This window comes from Mobula hypostoma, chromosome X2, assembly GCF_963921235.1.
Source record: "Mobula hypostoma chromosome X2, sMobHyp1.1, whole genome shotgun sequence".
Taxonomy (NCBI): Eukaryota; Metazoa; Chordata; class Chondrichthyes; order Myliobatiformes; family Myliobatidae; genus Mobula; species Mobula hypostoma.
In genome coordinates, this window is record NC_086129.1 from 48,022,599 (window position 1) to 48,037,632 (window position 15,034).

Consider the following 15,034-nt stretch of genomic DNA (forward strand, 5'->3'; position numbering starts at 1 on the left):
TGTGCATAACTTCAGATTATAAATTCGTCTCTTCATGCCCTCTGAGCAAGTGGAAAGGAGTTATAAATACTGATTTATTAGCATCAACAAACATCTAGAACAAACCCCATGATTTACCTAATTCCACAAAGCATATTTACAATAACTATTATTTGTCACGTGGCACCAGCAGGTTAAAACAGAATCCCTGGAGTTTCTGGAAAATTTCTTTCGGAAAGGAGAAAGAATTATGTGGTGGATAGGCTTGGAGGATGTAGGACAAACCAAGATGATAACTTGATCCTGGCCTGATCTGGACTAACCCTTCTGGTTGGGCACTGTATGACTGGACTGAAGTAACATCTCTACAGCAAAGGGAAAACAAAGCAGGTTCCTTAGCAACCCTTCAGAATGAAGTGATGATTCCATTCCAGTTTTATGGATTATAAGAACAATGTGGGCAGTCATAGAGCTCTTTGGCCTGGCTAATCCATGCCGATCATGGTGCCCACCCAACTTGCCCCAAATTCCTGCATTCAGCCCATACCCCTGAAAGACCTGCCGCTCTATGCACCTATCCAAGTGCATCTTAAATGATACTATTGTACCTGCCCCAACCACTTCCTCTGGAAGTTCGTTTAATGTATTCACCACAGTCTGCGTGAAAATATTGCCCCTCAGGTCGGTATTAAATCTTTCCCCCTCACCTTAAACCTATGCCCCTTAGTTTTGGACTCCCTTTCCCTGGGGAAAATGCTTTATCTATGGTGTTCATAATTATAAACACTTCTATAAAAGAACATAAACTGTAACTCCCACCAATCATGTTATCAGTCACATATGTCTGAACAACATTGCTCAGAGTCCCTTTCAAACGGAGATGAGGAGGAATTTCTTTAGCCAGAGTCTGGTGAATCTGTGGATTCATTGTCACAGGTGGCTGTGGGTGCCAAGTCATTGGGTATATTTAGAGCAGAGTTTGATAGGTTCTTGTTTAGTCAGGGCGTCAAAGGTTACTGAGAGAAAGCAACAGAATGGAGTTGAGAGGGAAAATGGATCTGCTCCTCTCGCTTATGGTGTTACGGAACTTCAACCAAGACAGCCCACAAAAGAAGCTACAAGGGAATAAAGCGACCTAGAAATATTGTACGTCATATGGGTACTGTAATGTAATTTCAAGGCAAACAGTGAATATTGGGTTCACACAAAATGCTGGAAGAACTCAGAATGTCAGGCAGCGTCGATGGAAGGAAGTAAAGTATCAACATTTTGTGCCCTTCATCAACTCTTTACTCCTCTCCATAGATACTGTCTGAGCTGCTGAGCTCCTCTAGCATTTTGTGTGCGTTGCTCTGGATTTCCAGCGTCTGCAGAATCTCTTGTGTTTACAAGTGGGATGAGAACAAGTTCAAGATACAAACCTCAGTGGATGGATTCTTAGCAGAGACTAAAAAATGGGCAAGAAGAAAAGGAGAGGAGCCTTTTAGTAATTGGAAGAAAGAAGGAAAGTCAGAAAATCAGCAGAAAGGGAGTATTAAAGGTAACCAAAGTACAGACTGTTGCCACTGCATTCATATTTAATTGTGCACCAAACACATTGTGTAATTATAGTTTTTAAAGTATTAAATAGAGAACAGGCGTTTGTGCAAAGGTTCGTGTAAACTATTTACCGTGTATGCTGTGTTCAGAGTTATGGAGATGTTAAGTACAATTTCAAGATGGCACTGGTGAACATTGATGACGTTCTGTGGGCTGCATACAATAGTTCTAAATATACTTTTAAATATACTGTACCTCTTTCAAATTACCAGGTTGTGTGCTTAGTCCCCCGCTCTACTCGCTTTACCCTTATGACTGTGTGGCTAGGCACAGCTCCAACGCCATATTCAAGCTGATGACACCACTGTCATAAGCCAAATCAAAGGTGGTGACGAATCAGCATGGTGGTGATGAGGGAGATTGAAAATCTGGCTGAGTAGTGCCACAATAACAACCTCTTACTCAATGTCAGCAAGACCAAGGAGCTGGTTATTGACTTCAGGAGAAGGAAACCAGAGGTCCATAAGCCAGTCCCCATCAGAGGTGGAGAGGGTTAGCAACTTCAAATTGCTAGCGTTCTTATTTCGGAGGAATAGTGACCACGATGGAGCTGGCTGAGTTTGCAACCCTCTGAAAGCTTTTTCTGATCCTGTGCAGTGGCCCCTCCATAACAGACAGTGAGGCAACCAGTCAGAATGCTCTCCATGGTACATCTGTTGAAACACAAGGGGTTCTGCAGATGCTGGAAATCCAGAGCAACACACACAAAATGCTGAAGGAACTCTGCAGGTCAGGCAGCATCTATGGAAATGAATGAACAGTCAATACTTTTGGCAAAGACACTTCCTCAGGACTGGAAAGGAAGGGGAAAGACGCCAGAATATAAAGGCGGGGAGGAGGGGAAGGAGGACAAATTAGGTGATAGGTGAAGCCAGGTGGACAGGGGAGGGGAATGAAGTAATAGGGTCAAAGAGTCATAGAGAAGTACAGCACAGAAACAGGCTCTTCGGCCCATCTAGTCCATGCTGAAATCATTTAAACTGCTTACTCCCGTCAACCTGCACCAGGAAAAGGTAAAGAGCTAGAAAAGAAGGAAACTGATAGGAGAGGAGAGTAGATCATGGGAGAAAGGGAAGGAGGAGGGGCAGCAGAGAGAGGTGACAGGCAGATGAGGAGAAGAGGGAAGGGGCCAGAGTGGGGAATAAAGGAAGAGGGAAGAGGGAAGAGGGAAGAGGGAGGGGGTAAAATTGCCAGAAGGATAAATCGATGTTTGTGCCATCAGGTTGGAGGCGACCTAGATGGAATATGAGGTGTTGCTCCTCCACACTGAGAGTGGCCTTATCTACATTTGTAGAAATTCATCTGCAAGTAGATGAATTTCTACATCTGTAGAAATTTGCTTGAGCCTTTGTAACATACCAAATCTCCGAATGAAATATATGAACTGGAAGAAATGGGCATTTCTGATACAGGATGAAAGAAAGATCAAATTAATAAGAGAGTAGATAATTCAATGTTAAATCCAGAAGACTGCAACATGCTGAGATAAAACAGGATATTGTTCCTCAAGCTTGCATTAGGCCTCATTGCAACAGTGCCAGAGGCCACAGACAGAAAGCTCAGAGTGTGAGTGGGAAGAGGAATTAAAATGGCAATCATGTGCACACTCACACAGTCAGTCCTGCAGACGGAATGCAGATGCTTTGTAAGTAATATTCTAATATTCTCCAGTGCAACGGAATCTATACTGTGAACAGCAGATACAGAGCATTAGATCAATAGAAATGCAAGTGAATTATTGTTTCAGCAAGAAAGATTGTTTGGATCACTGGATGCTGAAAAGGGAAAAGTGAAAGGACAGAAATCACAACTACTTCCGTTGCAAAAGGAAGTGACAAATGGTGGGGAGTAGCAAGTGAGAATGGAAAAACAGATCAGGGAATGCAAAGAGAGTGATCCCTTCAAAATGGGAAAGGAGAAGGGAAAGTGTTTGGAATTTGTATGAGCCAGTGGAAATTGCAAAGGGTGATTTGTTGAATTCAAAAGCTGATGGGACAATGGTGTAGGAACTAGAGAAGATGTGAGCAAGGACTCTCTTCAGTATGGTACAGATTCAGAGTCATTCATCACATATACACAGTGAAATTTGTCATTTGCGTCAACAACCAACACAACCCAAGGATGTGCTTGGGCAGCCTGCAAGTGTCACCACACATTCTTTTGTCAACACAGCATGTCCATATTGTTCAGCAGAACAACACAAGCAACAACAACAACAGCAAAACAAGCCCCTTTCTTCCTTCCCTCCCTCCCACCCACTCACTCTCACACACAGACAGGCCTCTGGGCCTGCAGCCTCCAGTTCCTGGCCCCGGCTCACCAACAAGCCTCCAAATTCCACACACAATGACACAGAGGCTTCAAATTTCAGACTTGTTGACTTCAGCCTTCGACCTTAGGGCTTTGACCTTCGGTAATGACCTCAAGACTGCGCAGAGGCACCTGTGCAGAAAATCTCATCAGAAAAAATGCAAAAGAGAGGAAAAATGGAATGGAGACATTATAGAAGGCAGAGTTGGACAAAGAGTAGTCAAGTACAGTGGGAGTCTGTGGGCCTGTAATAGCTCTTTGTGGTTGACCAATCTCTTGAAAAGAGAAAGGAAAAGAAATGGAAGATGGACCATGTGAAGGTGAGAGAAAGGTAGAAATTGGCAGGAAAACTGATGAAGTTTCCAAGTTCTGTATGAATGAAAAAAAGGCACCAATGGACTTGTTAATGTTCTGCAGAAAGACTTAAGGAGGGGACCTGAGGTGGACTGAAACAAAGATTGTTTCTTGTATCCCACAAGGGAAAGGCTCAACTTAGGCTCATCCAAGTGCCCATTACTGCACCTTTATTTTATCCCTCCTGCCCCCAACTTCTCTGCTATTAAAAACTAACTTGCTCCTTTATTTTCCAGATCTGACAATAGGTTTCAAACCTCAAATGTTAACTCTATTTTTATTTCCACCAATGCTACTTGACCGACATTTTCAAACATTTTCTGCTTTTACTTGGGATTGACTAAAAACCTGCGTCACAGGGATGTTGCATAGAATTACTTCTTCAAGGCAACTAAAGGCAGTGATTAGAGCACACACACAATTTCCTGATCCTTTTGTACAGCTCTGCCTTTTCCTTGCTAAGTTATAAAATCGGTTCCTGAGGTCGAAGGCCCATGCGAGCCCAGAGTTCAAAATCCTGTGATCAGTGAGTCCTAAGGCTGCTATTGAAGTCTGAGGACCAAAGTCCTTGTCAAGGTCCCTGGGTCAGCGTATTTGGAAGTCGGAAGCCTGGTCCGCAAGTCATCACTGGAACTGGATGCCTGGAAGCAGCCAGTCCTGGTGTTGGAAGCCTGTCCGTGTGTGTGAGTGGATGGGTGGTTGGGAGGAAGAAAAGGGTTGTTTTGTTTTGTTACTGCTGCTGCATTGTTGTTATTGTTGTTTGTGTTGTTTTGCTAAAATGTGTGGTTCCACTTGTAGGCTGCTCCCAGCACATCCTTGGGTTGTGCTGGTTATTAATACAAACAACACAATTCACTGCATGTTTCCATGTACAAGCGATGAATAATTCTGAATTTGAATTGAATGCTGAATTCTGATATCAAATTAAGTGAATTAAAGCCTTTAAGATCACTGAAAAATGTAATAGGGCGTGCACAGACAGAAAGAAAGATACCGGTTTGATAGCAGCAAGACCACTCTAATATATTTACATTTTAATTCTAAGGCTTCTTAAAAATGTGCTGCCAGTATTTTTGAAGGTTTGGAATGTTATGTGTTCGCTAGATATTGATATCAGAAAAGACTGAAACACTGAAGCTAAAAAGAAACTATTGGAGGAACTGAGGAGAGAAATGGACTTTTGACACTTCAGGTTGGGACTGTCATCTTGACTGAAACACTGAAATTGGTGTAAGGGTTGGTTGTTTCAGCATTGTTTCTGAACTTTCTGGATTGTAAGCACAAAGTTCAAAGTTCAAAGTCAATTTATTATCAAAATACATATATATCACCATATACAACCCTGAGATACATTTTCTTGCAGGCATACTCAGTAGAATAAATAAACAAAGACTGAAAACACTAATGTTCAAAAGAAGCAAACTGTAAATAAACAAATAGCTAGATAGAAAGAGATGGATAGATAGACTGATAAATAACAAATAAATAAATAGATAAACAAATACATACATAATACCAAGAATGTGAGTTGGAAAGTTCTTGAAAGTGAGTCCATAGGTTGTGGAATCAGTTCAGTGTTGAGGCGAGTGAAGTTACCCCCTTTGGTTCAGGAGCCTGATGGCTAAGGCATAATAACTGTTCCTGAACCTGGTGTTGTTAGTCCTGAGGCTCCTGTAAATCCTTCCTAATGGCAGCAGCAAGAAGAGGGCATGGCCTGGGTGGTTGGAGTCCTTGATGATGGATGCTGCTTTCTTGTGGCAGTTCTCCTTGTGGATGAGCTCAGTAGCAGGGAGGCTTTTCCTGATGGGCTGGGCAGAGTACAACATTCTTCTCAAATTCTACAACAGCTAGCCTTAGCCTTCTGATACAAATTGGAACTTACACAAATTTGTAGTTCTGTTTATATATTCCAGTCATCTGGTTCCAGGCTAAGAAATATATATCTTAGGTAGCAATTTGTGTAAAAATTATCCATTAGTAAATTCATTCTAACCAGACACTATGCTCTTTGGAATTACACATATTCTGGATATAAATACTTCTACAATAAACTGGGGAGATTTTAAGAAAGTAGTTTTGTAATGTTATTTTAGACAGTAATCAGCCAGAATGAAAAGCAAATAATCTGCTTTGAGATAATTGAGTCATATTCCTGGGTACAAGTCACATCATATTATTGTCTTTTTATCAGTGCTAATAATGGCTCCTAAGGAGTCAGCTTATTCATATTTATTTTTCTTTGTGATAACATTTATTCTTAATTAGGAAAATTACATCACTATTCTGTTCTTTCTCAGTGGCATGATACTGTTGAGCTCCTTCCTTTTCTTTTAAATTTGACAATATTATAAAAATACAGATGTGTTATCACCTAACTAGTACCTCTTCACTTTATAGAAACATAAATTCACAGCAATTTATGGCACAGAAGGGGGCTGTTTGGCCTTTCACGTCAGTAGATAAAATGCTGCGCTGCCGAATGTAATTTCAAAGCTCTTACATTGGAACATTGTGGTGTCTAAACTGGATATATTCTTAAATGTAAGAAAATTCCTGCCATAACTTCCCATTCTGGCAGTGAGTTCCAAAACAGAGCATTCTCCTGCTTTAAAATTCCCATTTCATTCTTTGATGAAGTTGGACCTATGTCCTGATTATTTAACTCTACCACAGAAAATGGGTCCTTCACTCTCCCACTCTGCAGTAAAAGTGATTCAATCATCTCTCAGCAGAAGGGTGCATGAATTTTAATATTGGAGGAGGATGTTTTACAAACTCACAAAAACATTAGAATGCCTCTCTGAAGTGTTCATCAACTGTAACACACACAAAATGCTGGTGAATGCAGCAGGTCAGGCAGCATCTATAGGAAGAGGTACAGTCGACGTTTTGGTCCTGACTATAGATGCTGCCCAACCTGTTGCGTTCACCAGCATTTTTTGTGTGTGTTGCTCTAATTTCCAGCATCTGCAGATTTCCTCGTGTCTGTGTTCATCAACTGTTGTGGGTTGGGAAGGGGTGGGTACATTGGGCTACTGGTGACCCCAAACTCCTCCCTACTAACCCCCAACCCTTTCCAAATCTCTCTCCCCCGCCCTTTCTTTAAAAACCTTTCTCTGTAAATGTAACACCTCATTCCTCCTCGCCTCCTTTCTCCTATGGCCCATTCTCCTCTCCTATCAGATTCCTCCTTTTTCAGCCCTATTCCACCTATCAGCTCCCAGCTTCTGATTTCATCTCTACCCACTCACCTTCCACCTCACCTGGCTTCACCTATCATTTTACAGCTTGTACTTCTTCCCCTCTCCCCACATTGTTATTCTGGTTTCTGCCCCCTTCCTTTCCAGTTCTGATGAAGGGTCTCAGCCCAAAACATCGACTGTTCATTCCTTTCCATAGATGCAGCCTGCCTGGCCTGTTGAGTTCCTCCAGCATTTTGTATGTATTATCTTATTCTGCATTCTGTTATTGTTTTCCCTTGTACTACCTCAATGCACTGTTGTACTGGTAAGGGTGCTGAGGAAGAGGATTTCTTGGAATGTATGCGGGATGGTTTTTTGAACCAACATGTCGAGGAACCGACTAGAGAGCAGGCTATTCTGGACTGGGTTTTGAGCAATGAGGAAGGGTTAATTAGCAATCTTGTCGTGAGAGGCCCCTTGGGTAAGAGTGACCATAATATGGTGGAATTCTTCATTAAGATGGAGAGTGACATAGTTAATTCAGAAACAAAGGTTCTGAACTTAAAGAGGGGTAACTTTGAAGGTATGAGACGTGAATTAGCTAAGATAGACTGGCAAATGATACTTAAAGGGTTGACGGTGGATATGCAATGGCACGCATTTAAAGATCGCATGGATGAACTGCAACAATTGTTCATCCCAGTTTGACAAAAGAATAAACCAGGGAAGGTAGTGCACCCGTGGCTGACAAGGGAAATTAGGGATAGTATCAATTTCAAAGAAAAAACATACAAATTAGCCAGAAAAAGCGGCTCACCTGAGGACTGGGAGAAATTCAGAGTCCAGCAGAGGAGGACAAAGGGCTTAATTAGGAAAGAGAAAAAAGATTATGAGAGAAAGCTGGCAGGGAACATAAAAACTGACTGTAAAAGCTTTTATAGATATGTGAAAAGGAAAAGACTGGTAAAGACAAATGTAGGTCCCTTACAGACAGAAACAGGTGAATTGATTATGGGGAGCAAGGACATGGCAGACCAATTGAATAACTACTTTGGTTCTATCTTCACTAAGGAGGACATAAATAATCTTCCGGAAATAGTAGGGGACAGAGGGTCCAGTGAGATGGAGGAACTGAGGGAAATACATGTTAGTAGGGAAGTGGTGTTAGGTAAATTGAAGGGATTAAAGGCAGATAAATCCCCAGGGCCAGATGGTCTGCATCCCAGAGTGCTTAAGGAAGTAGCCCAAGAAATAATGGATGCATTAGTGATAATTTTTCAAAACTCTTTAGATTCTGGACTAGTTCCTAAGGATTGGAGGGTGGCTAATGTAACCCCACTTTTTAAAAAAGGAGGGAGAGGGAAACCGGGGAATTATAGACCGGTTAGCCTAACATCGGTGGTGGGGAAAATGCTTGAGTCAGTTATCAAAGATGTGATAACAGCACATTTGGAAAGCGGTGAAATCATCGGAGAAAGTCAGCATGGATTTGTGAAAGGAAAATCATGTCTGACGAATCTCATAGAATTTTTTGAGGATGTAACGAGTAGAGTGGATAGGGGAGAACCAGTGGATGTGGTAGATTTGGATTTTCAAAAGGCTTTTGACAAGGTCCCACACAGGAGATTAGTGTGCAAACTTAAAGCACACGGTATTGGGGGTAAGGTATTGATGTGGATAGAGAATTGGTCGGCAGACAGGAAGCAAAGAGTGGGAATAAATGGGACCTTTTCAGAATGGCAGGCAGTGACTAGTGGGGTACCGCAAGGCTCAGTGCTGGGACCCCAGTTGTTTACAATATATATTAATGACTTGGATGAGGGAATTAGATGCAGCATCTCCAAGTTTGTGGATGACACGAAGCTGGGTGGCAGTGTTAGCTGTGAGGAGGATGCTAAGAGGATGCAGGGTGACTTGGATAGGTTAGGTGAGTGGGAAAATTCATGGCAGATGCAATTTAATGTGGATAAATGTGAGGTTATCCACTTTGGTAGCAAGAACAGGAAAACAGATTATTATCTGAATGGTGGCCAATTAGGAAAAGGGGAGGTGCAACGAGACCTAGGTGTCATTGTACACCAGTCATTGAAAGTGGGCATGCAGGTACAGCAGGCGGTGAAAAAGGCGAATGGTATGCTGGCATTCATAGCAAGAGGATTCGAGTACAGGAGCAGGGAGGTACTACTGCAGTTGTACAAGGCCTTGGTGAGGCCACACCTGGAGTATTGTGTGCAGTTTTGGTCCCCTAATCTGAGGAAATACATTCTTGCCATAGAGGGAGTACAAAGAAGGTTCACCAGATTGATTCCTGTGATGGCAGGACTTTCATATGATGAAAGACTGGATCGGCTAGGCTTGTACTCGTTGGATTTTAGAAGATTGAGGGGGGATCTTATTGAAACGTATAAAATTCTAAAGGGATTGGACAGGCTAGATGCAGGAAGATTGTTCCCGATGTTGGGGAAGTCCAGCATGAGTCACAGTTTGAGGATAAAGGGGAAGCCTTTTAGGACCGAGATTAGGAAAAACTTCTTCACACGGAGAGTGGTGAATCTGTGGAATTCTCTGCCACAGGAAACAGCTGAGGCCAGTTCACTGGCTATATTTAAGAGGGAGTTAGATAAGGCCCTTGTGGCTAAAGGGATCAGCGGGTATGGAGGGAAGGCTGGTGCAGGGTTCTGAGTTGGATGATCAGCCATGATCGTACTGAATGGCGGTGCAGGCTCAAAGGGCCGAATGGCCTACTCCTGCACCTATTTTCTATGTTTCTATGTTTCTATGCAAGTTTTTCACTGTACCTTGGGACATGTGACAATAAAAAAGTTACTAATTTACCAATTAAAAGTTATACCCTACGTGTACTTTCCAACACGTTATCAGAATCAGGCTCAAGATCACCAGCACATGTTGTGAAATTTGTTGTTTTTGCGGCAGCATTACAATGCAATACATAATAACAGAGAGAAAAAACGTGAATTACAGTGTGTGTATATACATAATAGTTAAATTAAGTAAGTCATGCAAAAATAGAAATTAAAAATTAGTGAACTAGTGTTCATGGATTCAATATCCATTCAGAAATTGGATGGCAGAGGGGAAGAAGCTGTTCCTGAATCGCTGAGTGTGTGTCTTCAGGCTCCTGTACCTCCTACCTGATGGTAGCAATGAGAAGAGGGCATATGATGGGGATCCTTAATGATGGACGCAGCCTTTTTGAGGCATCACTCCTCTGAAGGTGTCCTGGACACTACGGAGGCTAGTGCCCATAATGGAGCGGACTAAGTTTACCATTCTCTGCAACCTACTGTGATCCTGTGCAATAGCCCCCCACCCCCCACCATACCGGACATTGACGCAACCAGTTAGAATGCTGTCCACAGTGCATCTGCAGAGATTTGTGAGTGTTTATGGTGATCTGCTCAAACTCCAAATGAGATATAGCTGTTGCTGTGCCTTCTTTGTAGCTGCGTCAACATTTTGGGTCCAGGCTAGATCCTCAGAGATGTAGATATTAAGCAATGCAATGGGATTTCATCTATTAAAGAAAAGAGTGAAATGTGTCAGCTTTAGAAATCCAATTCACAAGATGAACATTGGACAGTGATTATAGCCTGAAGAACTGATCATTTTCTAAAAACATGTTTTGATCCTTGAACAACATTTCATTTTTAGTGCTCTGTGACAATTGCTATTTGTATCTAAAAGGCCCAGAAGGGCGATCCATCAGAATCATAAGACAAATGCAAGACTTTTTATCACAAGAATATAATTGAAGCATTAAAGCCAATAAGTTAGTTAATAACAATTAGTAGCATTTATTACACGAACTGCTGAGAAGAAAAAGTGCCGCAAATGCATTTAGAGTTTTGATTATTTCTTTTCTTCATTCCTCTTTCCCTCTTTGTCTTTTTATTGGCAGCTATGGGGATTTACAAATTAATTTGCTTGTTATTTTTCACTGAGAAACCAAAAAGTATTTGGCTTTACTTATTGATTTGATAGATGGCTTTCAGAGCTGCAATGAATGTTGGGATAGCTCTACCTCCATGGTGGTCTTCTGACTTACCACTCACATGCTAATGAAAGAAAGGAAGGAAGATTCAAGGTTTTTCAGAATAATACTGAGGAGAGTAGGAATCTTCAAATCCACAATCCAGTTTATCCAGTTTTGCAGTTGCTGGATCATCACTCATGAACAAAATCTGTAGTACTCTTTATCTATTCCCTGAATGGATAACACTGAAAATTCCTCTTCTAATTCAGAATTGTCTATTTTTTGATAAATTTTAATATCTAATAACTTAAGTGGAAGATAGGATATTCAGTGGGTAAAACATTGAAGTGGATTTAGGATTGTTTAATGGACAGAAGAAAAAAGAATCAGAGTTAATGTGTCAGTTTTGTATTGAGACAACCCTGCCATGGATGGTCCCAAGGTCAGCTGCGAAAGGAGGGGAGTTGAGCATTGGTTTAGCAACCCCATCCCATAAAATCCCAGAGCTATAGAAATGCCAACAAAAGCTCCAAAGATCACAGCCCTGGGAGAGGAAGAATCTTCAGTGGATTACGCTAGCAGCCTGTGACCCAGTAGGGGTGACGGATTTAAGCAAGTAAGCTTGCATTGACACTCTCCGACTAGTGGATGCTTCAGGCAATGAAGCCGAGATCCAGCTATTCAAAACTAATATCAATAATTTGGATGAGGGGATCAGGTGTAATCTGTCTAATTTTGCTGCTGAGGTTTCAGGGAACATAGAGTGTGAGGTTTATCTAAAGCGGGGTTTGATAGGTTCCTGATTAATAACGGTGTCAAAAGGTATGGGTCCATCCCAATCCCCGTCCCCATTTCCCTCTCTCACCCCATCTCCTTGCCTGCCCACCACCTCCCTCTGGTGCTCCTCTCCCTTTTCTTTCTTCCATGGGCTTCTGTCCTCTCCTGTCAGATTCCTCCCTCTCCAGCCCTGTATCTCTTTCACCAATCAACTTCCCAGCTCTTTACTTCACCTCTCCACCCCTCCCGGTTTCACCTAACACCTTGTGACTCTTCCTCCCCTCCCCCCACCTTCTTACTCTGAATCCTCATCTTTTTTTTCTCCAGTCCTGCTGAAGGCTCTCGGCCCGAAATGTCAACTGTAATTTTTTCCATAGCTGCTGCCTGGCCTGCTGAGCTCCTCCAGCATTTTGTGTGTGTTGCTCTAGATTTCCAGCATCTGCAGATTTTCTCTTGTTTGAGATAGATCAGAGTGTTTCATTGGTTGTGAAAGTGCCACATCAGAAGATTGATGGTTAATTTCGGCTTTCTTGTCCAGGGAATGGTTTGTGGAATACCAAAGGCAAACAAACTACTAATCTGAATGAATAACATTCATTGCAAAGTATGTGTAATTGCTGTACATCAAACATTGAAGAAAGAGGGATCAAACCTCCAGAGCTCATTAGACTCATTGGATCTATGCCTGAACCAGATTAAATAAAAATGTCATTAAATATGTAACTCAAAATATGTAAATACTTGATAAACTTTATCTTGCATAATTAGTCAACAGTAACAGGAAGAGCCATCAATCTGAAGATTTAAAAAGATTATTTTAAAAATTCATGGCATTGAATTTAGATCAGAATGCCAATAAAAGTCAGCAATTCCTGAAAGATATAAACCAGCAATTAAGTCATGAGAAATAAACGTAAGATTAGGCCATTTGGCTCCTCGTGCATGCTCGAACATTCAAAAATGATTAGGGGATTTCAAAGATTCACTGAGTGAATAAATTTCTTCTTATCTCTCCTGGAGGTCTGGCCATTATGTTGGAACCATGATCCCTAGTTCAAGACACCTTAAACTCAAGAGATTCTGTAGATACTGGAAATCTTGTGTAACACACACAAAATGGTGGAGGAGCTCAGTAAGATACACTAGCCAGGAGAGAACATTAGCTACATCTGCCTGGTAAGGCCATAAGACATACAGTAGGAGCAGAACTGGGCTATTATCCCTTTCAACCCCATTTTCCTGCATTCTCCCCATACCTTTTGACACCCTTATTAAACAAGAACCTATCGAACCCCACTTAAAATAAACCCAATGAAATGGCGTCCTCTGCCATCCACAGATTCACCACCTTCTGACAAAAGAAATTCCTTTTAATCTCTGTTCTAAATGGACGTCACTCTATCCTAAGGTTGTGCCCTCTGGTCTCAGACCCCTCCACTATAGGAAACATCCTTTCCACATCCACTCTACCTCGGCCTTTCAATATTCGATAGGTTTCAATGAGATCCCACCTCGTTCTTCTCCAGTAAGTGCAGACCCAGAGCCAGCAAATGCTCCTCAAATTTTGCATCCAAATTCCTCTAAGAACTTTGTGTGTTTTATTGAGATCACCTTGAAAAGGAGTAATCTCTTCAATCTCTTACTTTACAATAGAACTGTCATCCCGAGAATTAAACTGATTAATATTTACTGCAAGTATTGCAAGAATGCTTTGCCTTGGGAAAGATAACCAGACCTGTTCATAACATTGCAGATGTGATCAAACCAAGGCCCTAGATAAATGAAGCAAGTCCACTCATGTGCTCAAATTCTCTTGCATTAAAGGCCAATACACCACGTGCCTATGTTACGTACCCCGTAACTGGGTTGCCAAACCAGCAGGAATGGATCACTCAGTTGGAGTCTGGAGTACTAGAACTAAGAAAGTTTTATTAAAGAAATAAGCAACACAGTAATCGAAAGGATAATAAATGCAACAGTTCAGCGATGATAAACACACATGTGCACAGAATTAAGATAACAGCATCAATCAAGCTCTATCGTTGTCTAGGGGTAAATGACCAAATTTAAAAGTGACTCAAAGTTCAGTCCAGTTTAGTAGTTCACTTCGCAGTAATCGTTGCCATGGCGATGGACAATGTGGGAGAGAGAGAGAGAGAACAGGAACAACTAATCATTCAGAACGGCTTCACTCACAGACCGGCGAGATTGCTCACAAGCAACTTTTGGGCGGGTCCTTGGTGATGTCACCTGAGATCACCGACTGTGACCCCTCCTCCAGATGTGGTCGATCCTCTGCAGTGAACCCGGCACCCAGGCAAGGGCGGACACACACCGGGTTCCCGCTGATCGTACCTTTCCACCCCGGGCGTTGTCTGGTACTTCTCACCGACTCGTGACAGGCGTACCGCTTCCAGGGTCTCGTTACCTCGGGTGTCATGTGTGTCGCCTTAGCGAACCTGTCCCTTTTTATCCCCCTGCTGGGGCATCGCCTGTCCACCACTTCAAACAGTTCAGGGTTCAAAGGGGGGAGCCACTCCAGACAGCTCTCTCTCTCCCACGTCCCTTCATTACACATCTCCAGACGCTGCTCCATTGTTCCTTATCTCTCCTTCCCCTGAGGGCAGGTGGCAGACCAACTGCTGATGTCACTGATGCTAACCCAGGCCAGCAAACATCTTAATTTTATGTGTATTCTCGTCACACTATCTAATTGCATATTATACACTTTAAATGTCAGTGAATTGTTTCCAAGGACACACAAGACTTTTTGAACACGAACGCCTTTCAACGTTGTGACATTTAAATAATATAATGCTGTCAATATCGTGCCAAAATA